The sequence below is a fragment of the Xyrauchen texanus genome, unplaced genomic scaffold (assembly GCF_025860055.1).
Source record: "Xyrauchen texanus isolate HMW12.3.18 unplaced genomic scaffold, RBS_HiC_50CHRs HiC_scaffold_695, whole genome shotgun sequence".
Lineage (NCBI taxonomy): Eukaryota > Metazoa > Chordata > Actinopteri > Cypriniformes > Catostomidae > Xyrauchen > Xyrauchen texanus.
This window is the reverse complement of record NW_026266682.1, coordinates 1-21,931: the sequence shown is the minus strand read 5'-3', so window position 1 is coordinate 21,931 and position 21,931 is coordinate 1. Positions and strand designations below refer to the sequence as shown.

The window sequence follows — 21,931 nt, the reverse complement described above, 5'->3', positions numbered from 1 at the left end:
TTAGCAACACCTAGTGAAGTGTTTAAACATGCTAACATCATGCTCACACGTTACAACACTTAGTGAAGTGCTAAAATATGCTAGCGTTATGCTAACATATGCTAGCAACACCTACTGAAGCTTTAAAACATACTAGCATCATGCTAGCATCATGCTAACTCATGGTAGCAACACATAGAAAAGTGATAAAACATGCTAGCATCATGCTAACACATGCTAGCAACAATTACTGAAGTGTTAAAACATGTTAGAAACATGCTAGTATCATACTAACACATGCTAGTAACTCCTAAAGTTATAAAGTGATTTTATGACAGTAAAAACATTTTAAATTACACATATGTTGTTTATGTCTTGTGGCTATACTTTTAAAACAGTATTTTAACATTTTACCTTCCATTGTAAGAGTCTAACATAGATTTATGCTTTTTTAATTAAAATAAATATATTTTTGGCAATCAATAATCTGTCGATTCAGCTTAACTTGTATTGAACCCAGAACATTCCTTTAATCAATGATTATCTCATTAAATATTCCAAGTGAATTTGAATGTAAATATGTAGAATCGTTCTGATTGCAGTTGCTGTAAAGACTTCAAAAGTGCGTACTAAAAATGTTACACATGATGTTTGCACGGTTGTAACTCCCAACAGGGTGAATGATTGCTAACAGAGAGATCATAACTGCGTTTTGTTTATTTTCAGGTAATATGAGCGACTGATGGATCGCGGCTGTTGATTTTCCTGTGCGGTCCTGTGGATGCTAAATATATGCAGGTAAGAATTCTGGCTGGCACACCAATGCTCATGAATGATACCTGTGCTGTTACTGATCTAAGCATTTGCACTTTCACCTGATTTCACATTAGAGTTGCATTGAAGGAGTCAGATCTAGAGACCCAATTATAATGAAGACTCTTAAATTGAGCCAGTATGCAACCACCTATAGAACAGCAAGGCCAGAACAAATGTGCATATGTGTAACACATGACTGTGTGTTTGTTTGCATATGTTGACACATGACTCATTAATGTGTGAGTGTGTGTGTGTGTGTTAGGTTGTATAATGGACTGTGTGTGCACTATTATAAGTCTGAAACAGTGCGCTATTGTTGAGTGCGTGAAGAGTGACTATTGTGTTCGCATCACTCTCTCTGTGTGTCTTTGTTTGATTTGAAGGGGTCAAGTCATTTTATTTTTACTTTAAGTAAAAATAAAAATTGTATTTTCAATTTAAGTTGTTACTGGAAAATAAGACAAGAATGTCCAATATGAAAATGATTTTTTGCAGTGACGAGGGGAAGTATTGATACTTCCTAACATCACATTTTTGAGACAGGGCTATCTTTTTAACTAAACAATTGCAGATTAGGAGTGTTTGTGAAGTCCTGTGGACATGAAGATGAGTCGGGCGGTAGCCTACTGGACTGAACGGTATTCACTGCCCCAATATTCAAAGAGGCCATCCCCATGACTGTAAGTTGTTCTGGTGCAAAACAATTGGTGTTGTTCCATGGTTGCTGGGGGTGTTCCATCTGTTTGCTAGGAAGCTACTTTCATGCTAGCATCATGCTATCTCAAGCTAGCAACACCTAGCGAAGTGCTTAAAAATGCTAGCATCATGATACCTCATGCTAGCAACACCTAGTGAAGCACTAAAACAAGCTAAAACATAAAAACATCATGCTAACACATGATAGCAACACCTAGCGAAGGGTTAAAACATGCTAAAAACATGCTAGCATCATGTTAACACATGGAATAAACACCTATCGAAGTGTTAAAACATACTAGCATCATGATATCTCATGCTAGCAACACCTAGTGAAGCGCTAAAACAAGCTAAAACATACAAACATCATGCGAACACATGCTAGCAACACCTAGTGAAGTGTTAAAACATGCTTGTGGCAGGGCGGAGGGCGGGGCCGGGTCGTGATCCTACGCACCCGGTCCCGTATTAGGCTAATCAAGCCTCTGAGGTTTAAAGGCCGACTGCAGAATATCGTGCGAGAGTGAGAGATCGTTAGCGGACATGTCCGTCATGTGTGTGTTTATGTTGTCTTTTAAGTTGCTCATTAAAATGTGATTTATATCGTCAAGCCGGTTCTCGCCTCCTCCTTTCCATGGATCCCTTTACAGCTAAAAACATGCTAACATCATGATAACACATGGTAACAACACCTAGTGAAATGTTATAACATGCTAAACATGCTAACACATGCTAGCAACACCTAGTGAAATGTTATAACATGCTAAACATGTTAACACATGTTAGCAACACCTAGCTAAGTGCTAAAACATACTAGCATCATGTTAGCAACAGGTTAAAACATGCTAGCGTCATGTTAACACATGCTAACAACACCTAGTGAAGTGTTTAAACATGCTATCTTCATGTTAACACATGTTACAACACCTAGTGAAGTGTTAAAACATGCTACCGTTATGCTAACATATGCTAGCAACACCTAGCGAAGCTTTAAAACATACTATCATCATGCTAGCATCATGCTAACTCATGGTAGCAACAACTACTGAAGTGTTAAAACATATTAAAAACATGCTAGTATCATACTAACACATGATATTAACTCCTAGCAAAGAGTTAAAACATGATAGCAATGCCTAGAAACATGTTAGTAGCTCATTTGACTCATGCTGTCAAGGAGCCTTGAGTATAACAGTTCTCAGCTTCACACAATCTCTGTACCTCCCTAAACCAGTTCCAGTCGGAGAGTGCTGGACTGGCCTGTAAAACTCTCTCTCTCTCGTTCTCTTCTTCTGACAGGAAAGTGCTTATTTCCTGCGGTTGATCTGAATCTGAGCCATAGAGGAAAACCGCTCTGTTATGAAAACTCTTAAGAATTCAGCTTTTAAAACACAGCGGCGTATGAATATTTTAGCTCGCCCTCACAAAACACTTCTCTGTGGATACCATGGTACACGAACTCATCGCTTTAGTCACTAAAAATGTATGTAAAGATCATGAAACATTTAGGTGATTCTCATGAAACGTTTTTATATAAAAATTTAATATGAAATTATATTCTGTGTGCGCTCATGTACATGTTTTATTTTAGATTTTTTTTAAATATTCAGATACATTTTTCATTCCCACAATGAGAAAATTCCTTCAAAATTGGGACCAATAAATGTAGCATAAACAAAATAGACAATGTTTAAAATTTTTTAAATGGGGGCCTGGTTAGCTCAGCAAGTATTGACGCTGGCTACCACCCCTGGAGTTGCAAGAGTGACTCCAGCCAGGTCTCCATGGCAACCAAATTGGCCCGGTTGCTAGGGAGGGTAGAGTCACATGGGCTAACCTCCTCGTGGTCGCTATAATGTGGTTCTCGCTCTCGGTGGGGCGTGTGGTGAGTGACTCCAGTCAGGTCTCCATGGCAACCAAATTGGCCCGGTTGCTAGGGAGGGTAGAGTCACATGGGGTAACCTCCTCGTGGTCGCTATAATGTGGTTCTCGCTCTCAGTGGGGCGTGTGGTGAGTTGTGCGTGGATGCCGCGGAGATTAGCGTGAAGCCTCCACATCCGCTACGTCTCCACGGTAACGCGCTCAACAAGTCACGTGATAAGACGTGCGGATTGACGGTCTCAGACGCGGAGGCAATTGGAATTGGGCATTCCATCGGGAATAAAACAAAATTCCCTATAATTTAAAAGAGTGTACATCCAAATCCTGACGACAATAACATTTTCAATGCTTATAAAAGGAGTCCTTCTAATTCACTGCATACAGTCAGTTTACACTATCAACTTCTCATGAATGTGCTCTTTGTTTATATCGATGGTGCTTGAGGGAACGGACTATATAATAGGACGCAGACGCTGCAATAACCGGAGAAGAACCTCAGAATTAAACTGCACCCGTTAGCGCTTTGAACATGCAATTTTGCCAAACCCACTTGCGCCTAGACTTAGCGCACGCATGCTTGCGCGAAAATGCCAAATCTTCATGGCCACGCCCATAGACTTTGGGTGTATGATTTATGGCACAGTGCTACGCTAAATGCTAACGCCCTTAAAATAGTGCCCTGTATCTGTGCATGCAACAAAATAAAATTAAAAGGGTTAGGGTATAGAAAATGCCATTTGGTCTGTATGAAATACTTTGTCCTCACTAATGTAGTGAAGCATGTGTGATTGTGTGTTGCAGGGTCTCAGAGTTTGATGGCTGGTTGGGTCAGTGAGGGTCCTGCAGGATGAATTCTCTCCCGTCAATGGACAGACACGTCCAGCAAACCAACGACCGGCTGCACTGCATCAAACAGGTGAGAGAGAGAGAGAGAGAGAGAGAGAGACAATGTGCATGCCTAAGGCCTTGTGTAGGTCCTTTGTGTGAGTCTTATATAAGTTACATGCATTTGTACGGTTTGGACGTAAAGTTGCTGAGAAGGACAAGAAATGTGTTTTACATTATGTGGGGAGGGGAAGTCATTTTAATCAATGAAGTATGTGTTGTTGTTTTTTTGCTATGGTATACTTAAATACGCCCTGCTAAGGCATGAGAAAGCCCCAGCAAGACTGAGAGACGACACTCGAGCGTTCTCTACTATGTCTGATAAATAAAAGAATAAGTCACTGGTGTTGTGACTTCACAGACATGCATTTAAAGTCTTCAGTGTTGATCAAACACCTTCACTCTTATAAAAACAATTCAGTTTATTTAATGGATAATTACAGTTCAAAGAAAGTGATGATCCCGTATGATCCCGTATGATCCCGTATGATCCCATATGATCCCATATGATGTTTGTTCTTATACAGTATGTGGGTGTTGTTTTATCTATCAGCATCTGCAAAATCCGTCAAACTTCCAGACTGCGGCGTCAGAGCTGTTGGACTGGTGCGGCGATCCACGAGCCTTTCAACAGGGCTTCGAGCAAAGTATTATGGGATGCCTAACGGTGAGATCTAATCAACATTAACCATTTAATAATCAATTACCAAACATCTGCAGACAGTAATCAGAACAATGTAACATTCTGACTATTAGCTCTATTCTATTCAGTTCTATTCTATTCTGGTCTGTTCTATTCTATTCTGATCTATTCTATTCTATTCTGATCTATTCTATTCTATTCTGGTCTATTCTATTCTATTCTGATCTATTCTATTCTATTCTGGTCTATTCTATTCTATTCTGGTCTATTCTATTCTATTCTGGTCTGTTCTATTCTGATCTATTCTATTCTATTCTATTCTGATCTATTCTATTCTGATCTATTCTATTCTATTCTGGTCTGTTCTATTCTATTCTGATCTATTCTATTCTATTCTATTCTGATCTATTCTATTCTGATCTATTCTATTCTATTCTGGTCTATTCTATTCTATTCTGGTCTATTCTATTCTATTCTGGTCTGTTCTATTCTGATCTATTCTATTCTATTCTGGTCTGTTCTATTCTATTCTGATCTATTCTATTCTATTCTGGTCTGTTCTATTCTATTCTGATCTATTCTATTCTATTCTGGTCTGTTCTATTCTGTTCTGGTCTATTCTATTCTATTCTGATCTATTCTATTCTATTCTGATCTATTCTATTCTATTCTGGTCTATTCTATTCTATTCTGGTCTGTTCTATTCTGATTCTATTCTATTCTATTCTATTCTGATCTATTCTATTCTGATCTATTCTATTCTATTCTGGTCTGTTCTATTCTATTCTGATCTATTCTATTCTATTCTGATCTATTCTATTCTGATCTATTCTATTCTATTCTGGTCTATTCTATTCTATTCTGGTCTATTCTATTCTATTCTGGTCTGTTCATTCTGATCTATTCTATTCTATTCTGGTCTGTTCTATTCTATTCTGATCTATTCTATTCTATTCTGGTCTGTTCTATTCTATTCTGATCTATTCTATTCTATTCTGGTCTGTTCTATTCTATTCTGGTCTGTTCTATTCTATTCTGATCTATTCTATTCTATTCTGATCTATTCTATTCTATTCTATTCTGGTCTATTCTATTCTGGTCTGTTCTATTCTATTCTGATCTATTCTATTCTATTCTGATCTATTCTATTCTATTCTGGTCTGTTCTATTCTATTCTGGTCTGTTCTATTCTATTCTGATCTATTCTATTCTGATCTATTCTATTCTATTCTGGTCTGTTCTATTCTATTCTATTCTGATCTATTCTGGTCTGTTCTATTCTATTCTGGTCTGTTCTATTCTATTCTGATCTATTCTATTCTGATCTATTCTATTCTATTCTGGTCTGTTCTATTCTATTCTGGTCTGTTCTGTTTCATTCTATTCTGATCTGTTCTATTCTATTCTATTCTGATCTATTCTTTTCTGGTCTGTTCTATTCTATTCTATTCTGGTCTGTTCTATTCTATTCTATTCTGATCTATTCTGGTCTGTTCTATTCTATTCTGGTCTGTTCTATTCTATTCTGATCTATTCTATTCTGATCTATTCTATTCTATTCTGGTCTGTTCTATTCTATTCTGGTCTGTTCTGTTTCATTCTATTCTGATCTGTTCTATTCTATTCTATTCTGATCTATTCTTTTCTGGTCTGTTCTATTCTGTTCTATTCTGGTCTGTTCTATTCTATTCTATTGTGGTCTGTACTATTCCATTTAGGTCTGTTCTGTTTCATTCTATTCTGATCTGTTCTATTCTATTCTGATCTATTCTATTCTTGTCTATTCTATTCTATTCTGGTCTGTTCTATTCTATTCTGATCTATTCTATTCTGGTCTGTTCTATTCTATTCTGGTCTGTTCTATTCTATTCTGGTCTGTTCTATTCTATTCTGATCTATTCTATTCTGGTCTGTTCTATTCTATTCTATTCTGATCTATTCTATTCTGGTCTGTTCTATTCTATTCTGGTCTGTTCTATTCTATTCTGATCTGTTCTATTCTATTCTGATCTATTCTATTCTGGTCTGTTCTATTCTATTCTATTCTGGTCTGTTCTATTCTATTCTGGTCTGTTCTATTCTATTCTGGTCTGTACTATTCCATTTAGGTCTGTTCTATTCTGTTCTGGTCTGTTCTATTCTATTCTGATCTATTCTAGTCTATTCTGGTCTGTTCTATTCTATTCTGATCTATTCTATTCTATTCTGGTCTGTTCTATTCTATTCTATTCTGGTCTGTACTATTCCATTTAGGTCTGTTCTATTCTATTCTGGTCTGTTCTATTCTATTCTGATCTATTCTATTCTATTCTGGTCTGTACTATTCCATTTAGGTCTGTTCTGTTTCATTCTATTCTGATCTGTTCTATTCTATTTTTTTCTATTTATTCTGGTCTAATCTGCGCTATTCTGTTTTTTTTCCATTCCGATCCGTTCTATTCTATTCTTTTCAGTTCTATTTTATTCTATTCTGGTCTGTACTATTCCATTTAGGTCTGTTCTGTTTCATTCTATTCTGATCTGTTCTATTCTATTCTATTTAGGTCTAATCTGCACTATTCTGTTTTGTTCCATTCCGATCCATTCTATTCTATTCTATTCTATTCTTCTCAGTTCTATTCTATTCTGGTCTGTACTATTCCATCTAGGTCTGTTCTGTTTCATTATATTCTGATCAGTTCTATTCTATTTTTTTCTGTTCTATTCTATTCTATTCTGATCTATTCTGGTCTGTTCTATTCTGGTCTGTACTATTCCATCTAGGTCTGATCTGTTCTATTCTATTCTATTTTTTTCTATTTATTCTGGTCTAATCTGCGCTATTCTGTTTTGTTCCATTCCGATCCATTCTATTCTATTCTATTCTATTCTGGTCTGTACTATTCCATCTAGGTCTGTTCTGTTTCATTCTGATTTGACCAGTTCTAGATTTTTTCCATTCTATTCTTTTACCTTCTACTGTCCAATTCTATTTCGATCAATTCTGATCTGTTCTATTCTATATTCTTTTCTTTTATATTCTACTGTTCTGTCCTATGGTATTCTGTTCTAATATTTTCGATTCTATTTTGTTCTATTTTTATTCTGTATTCTATTTGTATTCATCTTTTATCTATTCTATTCCATTCTGATTTGTTCTATTGTACAGTTCTATTATTATCTGATCAATTCTATTCTGTTGTATTCTACGGTTCTATTATTATCTGATCAATTCTATTCTGTTGTATTCTACGGTCCTATTATTATCTGTTCTATTCTATTCCATTCTGATTTGTTCTATTGTACAGTTCTATTATTATCTGATCAATTCTATTCTGTTGTATACTACTGTTCTATTATTATCTGATCAATTATATTCTGTTGTATTCTACTGTTCTATTATTATCTGATCAATTCTATTCTGTTGTATTCTACCGTTCTATTATTATCTGATCAATTCTATTCTGTTGAATTCTACGGTTCTATTATTATCTGATCAATTCTATTCTGTTGAATTCTACTGTTCTATTATTATCTGATCAATTCTATTCTGTTGTATTCTACTGTTCTATTATTATTGGTTCTATTCTATTCCATTCTGATCTGTTCTAGTTTTTTTCCCATTCTATTCTTTTAAATTCTAGTGTCCAATTCTATTTCTATCTGTTCTTTTCTATTCTATTCTTTTCTATTCTACTGTTCTATCTTATGGCATTCCTTTCTATTCTATATTGTTCTATTTTTATTCTGTATTCTCTTTGTATTCTTCTTTTATCTATTCAGTTCCATTCTGATCAATTCTATTTTGTTGTATTCTACTGTTCTATTATTATATGTTCTATTATATTCCATTCTGATCTATTCTGTTCTCTATTTTCTTCTGTTCCGTTCCATTTTGATTAATTCTATTCTATTTCTCTCTCTCGTATTCTATTCCATTCTGATCTGATCTTATCTAGTTTCTTTTGTATTCTATTATTTTCTATTCTTCTGTCCTGTTCTATTTTGATCTGCTCTATCCTACTCAAGTCTATATTTTGTTTTATGATATTCTGCTATTCTATTCTATGGCTTTGTGTTGTAATCTGTCCTATTCGTATCCTTAGTAACTGCTGAATTTGAGCGTTGAGTTGTAACTCTTAAATGTTGCACTTTTCTACACTTTCTACACATTTAATTAGACCCTTTAGACACAAATATCTCCGTGTGAGATGTGTTTAACTATAATTAAGACAGAAATATAGTCGGCTTCCACTTTGTCTGTGTCTCTGGGTGTGGTGTGAAACATTTGGGCCGTCCCAAACACTGATCTGCCTTTCCTGGGGTATCTCACTGTGGTGTCAGTGTGTCTGCGTTCAAGCTCCCCCAAAACCACAATTACTGCAGCATGACAAAATATGGACTGTTACTGTATTTCCGGGGCTTGTGAATTCTGGTGTTTGTTTGTTAAATCATCTCTGTTCGTGTTCTCTCAGGTGGTGAGTCATGTGGCGGGGCAGCAGGGCTTTGACTTGGATCTGGGGTATCGATTACTGGCCGTCTGTGCTGCAAACAGGGACAAATTTAGCCCCAAATCAGCAGGTGAGACTCTTCACAGTAATTACAGTGGTGAATTAGCATATCAACTGCAGTCAGTGGGTCTCTTTAACCATTCGTGGGCCACAGATGACGAACTTCTGTCTGGTGCTGTAACTCAGACTCTGAAGGGGTTGTGTTACGGTCTGAGGATGATTTTGTCCTCAGAGCAATGATTGATCATTTGCTAAACATGCTAACACATGCTAGCAACACATAGTGAAATGTTATAACATGCTAAACATGTAAACACATGTTAGCGATTACCTAGCTAAGTGCTTAAACATACTAGCATCATGTTAGCAACAAGTTAAAACATGCTAGCATCATGCTAACACATGTTAGCAACACCTAGTGAAGTGTATAAACATGCTATCTTCATGCTAACACATGTTACAACACCTAGTGAAGTGTTTAAATGTGCTATCTTCATGCTAACACATGTTACAACGCCTAGTGAAGTGTTAAAACATGCTACCGTTATGCTAACATAAAAATATTTTGGCAGAACGTTCTAATAAAATGTTTACAAAATGTTTTATTTTTTATTATTAGTATAGCACCTTAAAATAAATGTATTTTTTAAAATTAAAAAAAATAAATTTAAAATAAAAAATAACCTTTTAAATAAATAAATAATACAAATAAAACGTAATACATTCATTTATACAAATGCAAATAAAATAAAAAATCACATACATACATATCAACCCAAAACCCACAAAAAAGGAAAATAAATACACAAAAATACACAAATAACAAATAAACATTCACGAATATATACCTATGTGTCAACAAAATGCTCATTTAAATAATAAAAGAAATGCAAAAAAATATTTTAATTAAAAGTTACTTTACGTAAAACAATAATAATAATTTTAATACAAAAATTATAATAAAAAACAAAAGAATATATTAAATAAACATGTAAACATACACACAGGCCTACACATCAACAAAACCCTCATTTACATATAAATGCTTTTTAAAAATTATGCATGGAGCCTGTCTAATTTAAATAATTACAATTAATCGTAGTCTCAATCAAGTGGTTTTATGTCTCCCATATCACTGCACACTCTCTTCTCAAATTATACAATTATTTCAGCTCGAATCAACGTTTCATGTCCATTGATTTATTTATTTTGTAGGTAGCAGGAAGTGAATAAATCAATCTTTTAAAAACACCTCTTAATGACATTCACTGAATTAGCTGCTAAAGTGAATGTACATAATGAGTTTTAGATATATATATTTGAAAACAAACAAAACAACAAAAATTTTTTGCATTGTATACTGGGCGAAGAATCGCTCACCTTGATTTCGATCCATCTTTAACTCACCAAAAAAAACCTCTTTCTTCTTTATAGAGCTGCGTATCGACGATTTTCTTCCCCATAAGATCCACACGTGACACTCATATTATAATTCACAATGTCGTGAGCAATCAATATAAACTAAATCTCCACGGCAGTGTCTCCGCGCTAGTGATGAGGGTCTCCTCACCAGTGATGAGCGTCTCAGCGCCAGTGATGAGGGTCTCCTCGCCAGTGTCTCCTCGCCAGTGATGAGCGTCTCAGCGCCAGTGATGAGGGTCTCCTCGCCAGTGTCTCAGCGCCAGAGATGAGTGTCTCCGAGCCAGTGATGAGCGTCTCCGAGCTAGCATCTCAGCGCCAGTGATGAGCATCTCCGAGCTAGCATCTCAGCGCCAGTGATGAGCGTCTCCGAGCTAGTGATGAGCGTCTCAGCGCCAGTGATGAGCGTCTCCTCGCCAGCATCTCAGCGCCAGTGATGAGCTTCTCCGTGCCAGTGATGAGCGTCTCCGACCCAATGATGAACGTCTCCTCGCCAGCGTCTCCACGCCAGTGATGAGCGTCTCCGAGCCAGCAACTCAGCGCCAATGATGAGCGTCTCCGAGCCAGTGATGAGCGTCTCCGAGCCAGTGATGAGCGTCTCCGAGCCAGTGATGAGCGTCTCCACGCCAGTGTCTCCGCACCAGTGATGAGCGTCTCCACGCCAGTGTCTCCGCGCCAGTGATGAGCGTCTCCACGCCAGCGTCTCAGCCCCAGTGATGATCGTCTCAGCCCCAGTGATGAGTGTCTCCACGCCAGTGATGAGCGTCTCCTTGCCAGCGTCTCAGCCCCAGTGATGAGCATCTCCGCGCCAATGATGAGCGTCTCCACGCAAGTGATTAGCGTCTCCACACCAGTGTCTCCCCGCCAGTGATGAGCGTCTCAGCGCCAGTGATGAGCGTCTCCAAGCCAGTGATGAGCGTCTCAGCCCCAGTGTCTCCGTGCCAGTGATGAGCATCTCAGCCCCAGTGATGAGCGTCTCAGCCCCAGTGATGAGCGTCTCAGCCCCAGTGATGAGCGTCTCCACGCCAGTGATGAGCGTCTCCACGCCAGTGATGAGCGTCTCCACGCCAGTGATGAGCGTCTCCACGCCAGTGATGAGCGTCTCAGCCCCAGTGATGAGCATCTCAGCCCCAGTGATGAGCGTCTCAGCCCCAGTGATGAGCGTCTCAGCCCCAGTGTCTCCGCGCCAGTGATGAGCGTCTCAGCCCCAGTGATGAGCATCTCAGCCCCAGTGATGAGCGTCTCCGCGCCAGTGATGAGCGTCTCAGCCCCAGTGATGAGCATCTCAGCCCCAGTGTCTCCGCGCCAGTGATGAGCATCTCAGCCCCAGTGATGAGCGTCTCCACCCCAGTGATGAGCGTCTCCACGCCAGTGTCTCCGTGCCAGTGATTAGCGTCTCCACACTAGTGTCTCCCCGCCAGTGATGAGCGTCTCCGAGCCAGTGCTGAGCGTCTCCACGCCAGTGTCTCCGCGCCAGTGATGAGCATCTCAGCCCCAGTGATGAACGTCTCCGCGCCAGTGATGAGCGTCTCCACAACAGTGATGAGGGTCACACAGTGGCCGTGTGTCTCTGTCTCTCTCTAACTGGCCTCTCCGGCTCATCTTTATCCTCCTTCCGGCTGATTAGGACAATTCAGCGCCGGGCATGCGTCCTCACAGCTTATACATAATAAACTGTTAAGCAATGTATATATCTATATGAGTGTGCCAAAGCCTCTGATTTCTGTCTTCTTGTTCAGACCTGTAGCATCATCTGGTGGTCAAATAAAAATGTGTTGATGAGTGTGTATATGTGTTTTTTAGCTCTGTTGTCCTCGTGGTGTGAGGATCTGAGTCAACTTTTACTGCTGCATCACCAGAAAAACAGACCGACTGATCCATCGGTGATGAAGAACCAGATACAACCAAACATCAACAGCATGAAACCACTGTCACACAGTGATGCACCGTTTCAGTATGACTCTGTCTCCTGGCAACAAAACACCAATCAACCATCAGGCTCTCTCTCCGTGGTAACCACTGTATGGGGTGTGACCAATACATCACAGACGCAGGTAAGAGTGTATTTAAACACACACACAAACTTGCGCACTCTCCACACTTTAAGTCCATTTTATAAAATTGTGTGTTTTAGGTGTTTGGGAACTCCATGGTCAACCCAAACAGCCAAATGAACGCAATGGCAGGGGGTAATGGGGGTATGAACCCGGGGCAGTTTGCTGGGCTGCAGTTTTCATCCAAGGGTAACCCTAGTCAAGCATACATGCAGCAGGACATGTACGGGCGACGCAACTACCCCGGTGGAGGAGGATTTGGGGGAAGGTCAGTGTCTTTTTTTTTATAGATACATTTCAGATAGATAGATAGATAGAGTGATAGATAGACAGACAGATAGCTAGACAGACAGACAGACAGACAGATAGAGTGACAGACAGATAGATAGACAGACAGACAGACTGATCGATATATAGACAGATAGACAGACAGATAGATAGATAGATAGATAGAGAGACAGACAGACAGATAGATATTTAGACAGACAGACAGATAGATAGACAGACAGACAGACAGACAGATAGATAGATAGATAGATAGATAGATAGATAGATAGACAGACAGATAGATATTTAGACAGATAGATAGATAGATAGACAGACAGACAAACAGATAGATATATAGACAGATAGATAGATAGATAGACAGACAGATAGATAGGACAGAGTGATAGACAGACAGACAAACAGACAGATAGACAGATAGACAGACAGATAGATAGGACAGAGTGATAGACAGACAGACAGACAGACAGACAGACAGATAGATAGATAGATAGATAGATAGATAGATAGATAGATAGAGTGACTGACAGACAGACAGACAGACAGACAGACAGATAGATAGATAGATAGATAGATAGATAGATAGATAGATAGATAGATAGATAGATAGATAGATAGAGTGACAAACAGACAGACAGACAGACAGATAGATAGACAGACAGACAGACAGATAGATAGACAGACAGACTGACAGACAGACAGACAGACAGATAGATAGATAGATAGATAGAGTGACAGACAAACAGATAGACAGACAGACAGACAGACAGACAGACAGATAGATAGATTGATTTACTGTTGTTCTGAACTCTTTCTCTCATACAGTTATGGGGGCGGTCCTAGCCCCACAGGTGGGATGGGCATGCCTTCACAGACACGCCCCCATTCTGACTTCAGCCAACCAGCTGCTGCCGCTGTGGCTGCTGCTACGGCAACAGCCACGGCCACGGCAACAGTTGCCGCCTTACAGGAGACGCAACACAAGGACATGAATCAGTACGGCCCGGTAAGAACTGTTTTATTCATGATGCCAAATGAGTTTTCATTTGAGAATGCCATTGTTTTATTATACAAACATCTGTTTGCTTTACGCATTACGTTTGTATTCTAGATGTGTTCGTCTTTTCAAATGGGACCAACCCAGACGTACAGCACTCAGTTTATGAATCAGCCCGGCCCCCGGGGGCCCCTTGCCTCACCCGAGGCCATGAATGCAGACGGCATGAACATGGGGCAGCTTCGAGTGCAGATGGCGCAGATGGGACTATACGGGGGTCATCCTCAGAGGATGCCACTACAGGGTTATGGGCCCGGGCCACGACCCATGCAAGGGGTGAAGCGACCATATCTGGGAGAGGTGAAGGAAAAAACCTCATCTAAGCCATTAAATACCTTTAATACCCATTATGGTCTTTACCCATTTATTCTTTTAAAATATGCTAATGAAGCATCAGCTTATTAAATATAAACTCATTTGCATATTAGATCAGAAATGAATTGTAGACCCCAGAATTGTGTTTGTTTGTCTCCAGGGGAACTACGGAGAGCAGTTTGGACCAAACGGGCAGTTTTCCTCTCAACAGGGACAATATCCCAACTCTACCCCCTCCAGAGCCCTGTCCTCACCCCATTACCCTGCTCAGAGAATGCCAGGACAGCCCGGAACTCCAGGACAATACCCGTCCAGCAGCACGGGACCATTCTACAAGGTCCATTTAAGAAGCCTCTAGAATACTTGGATGATAATCTGATGCTAAAAAACCGTATAGAAATACTAACAATTGCTCTGTTACAAAACCAAGTGATCTGCCCACCTTGGCAGCATTTTAAGGCATTTTGTGCTGAAATATTCTCTCTGCCTGTACTATAGGAGCCCAGTACGAACTGCAATGCAGCGAACCTTCAATGCAACCAGCCCAACACGAGCGGGGTACGTTTGTTAGATGTCTTGCCAGGATTCGTTTTGTGGTTTGCAGTGGTTTGTCTGTCAAACGTTGTGTCTTCATGCTGGTTTGCGTTCTGTTGACGTGTTCGTAGCCTCCGCGCTCGATGGGCGGTTACCCTCACTCTCCGTTGCCTGGCAACCCCACGCCCCCTGTGACTCCAGGAAGTAATATGCCTCCATATATGTCACCAAACCAGGACGTGAAGCCGCAGTTTCCTCCTGATATCAAACCCAACATCAATGCACTGCCTCCACCTCCAGGTAACTCAAATTTGACCTTTGACCTCAGCTCTGTACAGTCATAACTATAAACACAGGATGAAAATAGGCTCATTGTCTCAGGTAACTCTAATGACGAGCTGCGCTTGACGTTCCCGGTCCGGGACGGTGTGGTTCTGGAACCGTTCAGACTCGAGCACAATCTGGCCGTCAGTAATCATGTCTTCCACCTGAGGCCCACCATACACCAGACACTCATGTGGAGGTAAGACCCCGTCATGATAATGTCATGCATTTAAATATGTGCTATTAAAAGACTATAAATAAAAAAGTCATTGTAAATACTGATAAATTCACGTCTGTGATTACACACTATATTAATGCGGCAAGTTGCTACATTGTTACAATATTACTTGCTTTAATGTGATCAACAACTCAGTAATATTTTTTTAAAAGGTTGTTTATTTAAAAAATATTTTTAATATCTTAATATACTTTTTATAATGTAATTTATTATTTAAAGTTTCAATATTTTTTATAAAAAAAATATTTGTGCGTATATGTTCATCTTAATGTTGTAAACACATAAAATATTATATATAATTTTTTAATTAATTTTTATTTTTAGGGTTTTCTATAAACTGAAACCAATATTTTTAAAATTATATATAGTATTTATTATTTAATTTATAATAAAAATAATGTATTTTATTATTAATTATTATTAATATTAAAGGGTTAAAATATTTTTTACATTTTAATATAATGTTTATAATTTAATTTATAATAAAAATAATTAATTTTATTATTAATTAATATTAAAGGGTTAAAAGTATTTTTAACATTTTTATATAATGTTTATAATTGAATGTATAATCAAAATAATTAATTGTATTATTAATTATTATTAATATTAAAGGTTTAAAAATATTTTTAACATTTTAATATAATGTTTATAATTTAATTTATAATAAAAATAATTAATTTTATTATTAACTAATATTAAAGGGTTAATAATATTTTTAACATTTTAATATAATGTTTATAATTTAATTTATAATAAAAATAATTAATTTTATTATTAATTAATATTAAAGGGTTAAAAATATTTTTAACATTTTAATATAATGTTTATAATTTAATTTATAATAAAAATAATTTATTGTATTATTAATTGTTATTAATATTAAAGGTTTAAAAATATTTTTAACATTTTAATATAATATTTATACTTTGATTTATAAAGTATGTTTTGAATATTTTAATATTAATATATTATTAATATTATTTTTTAAATGTATGTTCCTCATAACATTGTAAACATATCCAATATTTTTTTTTTCCCAATATTTATTATTATTTTCTGTAAAATTAGACCAATATTTAGCAGTAATTTCACATTTTCGATCTGGGTCTGAAAAATGTAGACAGCAGCCAAAATAATATATATTTCTGATTACTTGGCAAAATAATTGTTTAAATGATTATTACTATATTATTATTAAATGTAATTCTGACTGTCACACCTGGAGTCACGATTTTGAATCCAGTGTGTGCTGAGTGAATCCAGTCAGGTCTCCTTAGCAACCAAATTGGGCCAGTTGCTAGGGAGGGTAGAGTCACATGGGGTAACCTCCTCGTGGTCACTATAATGTGGTTCTCGCTCTCGGTGGGGCGTGTGGTGAGTTGTGTGTGGATGCCGCGGAGAATAGCGTGAAGCCTCCACATGCGCTAGGTCTCCATGGTAACACGCTCAACAAGTCACGTGATAAGATGCGCGGATTGACGGTCTCAGTTGGGCATTAAGAATTGGGGAGAAAAGGAAAAAGAAACAAATGTATACAATAAAACATTTAGTTCTGACGTGATGTGTTTTAGGTCCGATATGGAGCTGCAGTTTAAGTGTTATCATCATGAGGACAGACAGATGTTCACTAACTGGCCGGCGTCGGTGCAGGTCAGCGTTAATGCTACACCGCTAACCATCAAACGCGGTGACAAGACTTCCCATAAACCCCTGCACCTTAATCCCGTGTGCCAACCTGGACGCAACATCATCCAGATCACCGTGACGGCATGCAGTTGTGTGAGTAAACGCACACGTATGTGAACACAGCGATCGTGACAGTAACGTGTCCTCATACTGTAAAACGGGGGTATTTGGCAACACGAAATTCAATAATAAACTGAATTAAATGGAGAAACAAGTTTTTTTCTTGTTTTAATCCTTCTACACTTATCAATAGAAAACACTGTTCCAACATGAAATGTGGAAAAACACTAAATGAATGCATTTATTTGGGGATATTATGGTATTTTGTAAATTACTCAATTAAACGAATCGATCAATTAATGAAATAAATCACTCAATGACTCCATTCATGTTCATATAAAATAAGTACATCGGGACTCGACAATAAGGACTGGCGGATGGTCCCAGGCCAGTGTGAGAGAGGTTCGGGCCAGTTGCAAGAACTGTCACTTGCCCGAACTGGTCTCCTAGGCAACCAAATTGGGCCGGTTGCTAGGGAGGGTAGAGTCACATGGGGTAACCTCCTCGTGGTCGCTATAATGTGGTTCTCGCTCTCGGTGGAGCGTGTGGTGAGTTGTGCGTGGATGCCGCGGAGAATAGCGTGAAGCCTCTACACGCGCTACGTCTCCATGGTAACGCACACAACAAGTCACAGGATAAGATGCGCGGATTGACGGTCTCAGACGTGGAGGCAACTGAGATTCGTGCTCCGCCACCCGGAGGCGAGTCGCTACGCCACCACGAGGACTTACAGCGCATTGGGATCCACGCACAACTCACCACACGCCCCACCGAGAGCGAGAACCACATTATAGCGACCACGAGGAGGTTACCCCATGTAACGCTACCCTCCCTAGCAACTGGGCCAGTTTGGTTGCTAAGGAGACCTGGCTGGGGTCACTCAGCACACCCTGGATTCCAGCTGTGATAGTCAGCGTCAATACTCGCTGAGCGACCCAGGCCCCTAATTTTATTATTATTAATTATCATTTCTCAAAATCACAGCTTGATTGGAAATGACAGACAATGGCTATCAAGTACACTAACTTTATTAGGGGTTAAATTGTTCGGTGTGCCCAAAACGACGCCACAACTGTGGGCCAGTCATCATTTTTTATTTAGTTTTGTGAAATTATTTTCACACAAAAAACACAAAATCTACTCGATGTCTGCTCGTTCTGAGCTCCAGTGAATGTTGTGGGAGCGCTGCGTGATGGTTGTGTTAACGTTCTCTCTGCAGTCGCACCTGTTTGTTCTTCAGCTGGTTCACCGGCCGTCGGTTCGATCGGTCCTGCAGGGTTTACTGAAGAAGAGACTCCTCGCAGCAGAACACTCTGTCACCAAAGGTATTCAAATAGTTAAAAATGATCAATGTTTAATGGTCCCCAACAATACTCACAACATGTCGCTCTCTTCAGTAAAGAGGAACTTCAGCAGTGTGTTGGCCTCGGTGGGCGGGGCCAGTCTGAGCGGCGAGGATGGGGTGGAGCAAACGGCCATCAAAGTGTCCTTAAAATGTCCAATCACGTTCCGGCGCATTCATCTCCCGGCGAGAGGCCACGACTGCAGACATGTTCAGGTCAGTCTTTTTAAACATGACACAAACAAGCATGTATATCAATGTTATGATAATGTTGTGTTAACGTTGAGATAATGTGCCGATGTCGCCTTCTCTTACAGTGTTTTGACCTGGAATCATATTTAGAGCTGAATAGCAAGCGAGGACGTGGAGATGTCCAGTGTGCAAGTAAGAATCTACAATCACGTCCGAGATGGTTATACAGAATTATACAGAGCTGCTCTCTTTTCAGTGTGAATTATATTTCATTTCTCTGTTTGTCCAGTAATACAGCGCTGTTAGAAGGTCTGGAGGTGGACCAGTACATGTGGGGAGTCCTGAATGCTCTACAAAAGTAAGTCCTGATAATTCAGCATTACAGCAACGGTCCACAATTCCAGCAGCTTTGGTTCTGGATGTATTTATTCCTGCTCATTTTCTTCATATATATATATATATATATATATATATATATATATAATATATAATAATAATATATATATATATAAAAATAATAATATATATATATATATATATATATATATATATATATATATATATATATATATAAATAATAATAATAATAATATATATATATATATATATATATATATATATATATATATATATATATATATATAAATAATAATATATATTTATATATATAAATAACATAATAATTTATATAAATATATATATATATATTTAATATATTTAATACATATATATATATATATATATATATATATATATAAATAATATAGATATATAAAATTATAATAATAATAATATATAAATAAAATAATATATATAAACAAAATAATAATATATATATATATATATATATAAATAAAATAATAATAATATATATATATATATATATATATATATATATATATATATATATATATATATAAATAAAATACTATATATATATAATATATATATATAAATAATAATAATATATATATATATAAATAACATAATAATAATAATATATATATATATATAAATAAAATAATATATATAAATAAAATAATATATATATATACAATAATACAAAATAATAAAACAAACCGTCTCATCTATTGACTTCAATTTAATCAATTCATTTAATAAATTAATTTTCAAGATGTAATATATGTATAACTAGGGCTATATATATATATATATATATATATAAATATAATTTATTTTAGAAACTTCAAACATGTATATATTATGTACAGTACATCATACAAAATTATATATAATATATACACATTAATAAATATATGTTTGAAGTTTCTAAAAAATATATATATTATTAAAAATAACGCGTTAAAAATGTTTACGCAATTAATTGCAATGCACCCTGACCGTAATAAGGAAGAGTCCTGAGAAATGCTTGTAGTACCACCTGTTTACTCCAGGGGGCAGTAAGTGAAACTTCAGCTGTATGAGCAACACACAGTTTATACAGTGAAGAAACACTTCAGCAGAACAACACAAACATGTGTTACATTCTTGTGTTCAAAACACTTGATGGAGGGCAAATCTGAATTAAGAGATCTCAAGATGTTTTGTAAGTATTAAACTATATTTAACTCGACACAGTGACTTATAAATGTATGTTTATGATGCAACACACCCGTGACGCGACACAAGCATGTCTGACGCCGGTGTACGTTGACGGTTCTTAAACAAGCCCTCATAATAAATCTCTGATTGATAAATTCACTTGTGTAATGGATTACTGTGAACTGTGTGTCAATGACTGACTTATGATCAATAATATGGTAGTAAACAATACATTGTATTCTAAAGCTGCTTTTATATTGTATTATTAATGATGAACTCTTCTGTTGCAAGAATGTAATGCATTTTAATGATCTGAATATTTATATAATTGTTCAATATTTAAAGATAACTATGTATAATTATTTCATCATTATATATTGAATTATTGTTATATGAGGGACTTTCTCAGCAAATATTTGTATATGCGATTAATCGCGAGTAATTAATCAGGACACCATGTCATTAATTCTATAAAAAATTGTAATTGATTGACAGCCCTAATATATATATATATATATGTTTGAAGGTTTTCAGCTGTTTTCCTCTTAATCCACTCCCTGCAGTTCAGAGTTTGAGGAGGTGACGATTGACCCGTCCTGCAGCTGGAGACCCGTGCCGGTAAAAACTGAGATGCACATAAAGGAGGATCCAGACGGGCCGACGTCTAAGCGCTTCAGAACCACGAGTCCCAGTCAGATGATTCTGCCCAACGTCATGGACATGATCGCTCGGCTGGACCCCGGAGCCTCACCGAACCAGAACCCACACCATCAGAACAACAGCACAGGTACTGACCACTTAGCCCATGTATTTGACACATCGTACTGTATGTATATATATTATATTTATATCTTTTGTTATGTGATTGGTTTCCCAGGCCACAGTAACTTTGGTGGCTATCCCCATAGCAACCCTGCAGCATCGTCAGTAAATGAGTTCATGCAGATTAACCCGCTGTCCCACCCCCCGACAGACGGTCCCGCCTCTCAGAGCGCGCTGACACACACGCTACACGGCACGGTGAGTCAAAGGCCTCATTTACAGCTGATATTAAGACGTGTTTGTGTGATCTGTTTGAAATGTGATTGAAGTGAAGCAGAAGCGAAGCTCCGCCTACTCACCTGTCAATCATCTGATGTGCTTAAACAGCACTTCACATTTAAAACAACCTAGTAAATTCATGAAATGGATTCTTGGGTTTGGTACAACTGTGAGGTGATCCGAATTTTAAGATGTTTTTAAGATGTTTTTAAGATGTTTTTTAGCATATTTATGACGATTTTTAAGAAAAAATAATAATTTCACGAGAATTTGAATTCGTACTTTTTTTATTTTATTTTATTAAGCTAGAAATTAAGAAGAAAATGATGGTTAAGATGTATTTTCTTCTTAAAGGGACAGTTCACCCAAAAATGAAAATTCTCACCCTCATGCCATCCAAGATGTGTATGACTTTCTTTCTTCTGCAG

At 37.5% G+C, this 21,931-nt stretch overlaps 1 pseudogene; it reads left to right on the top strand.

The window, feature by feature from the left end:
* Positions 1 to 700: 700 nt before the first annotated feature.
* LOC127642562 (zinc finger MIZ domain-containing protein 1-like) lies at positions 701 to 21,482 on the top strand (annotated as a pseudogene).
* The last annotated feature ends 449 nt before the right edge of the window (positions 21,483 to 21,931 follow it).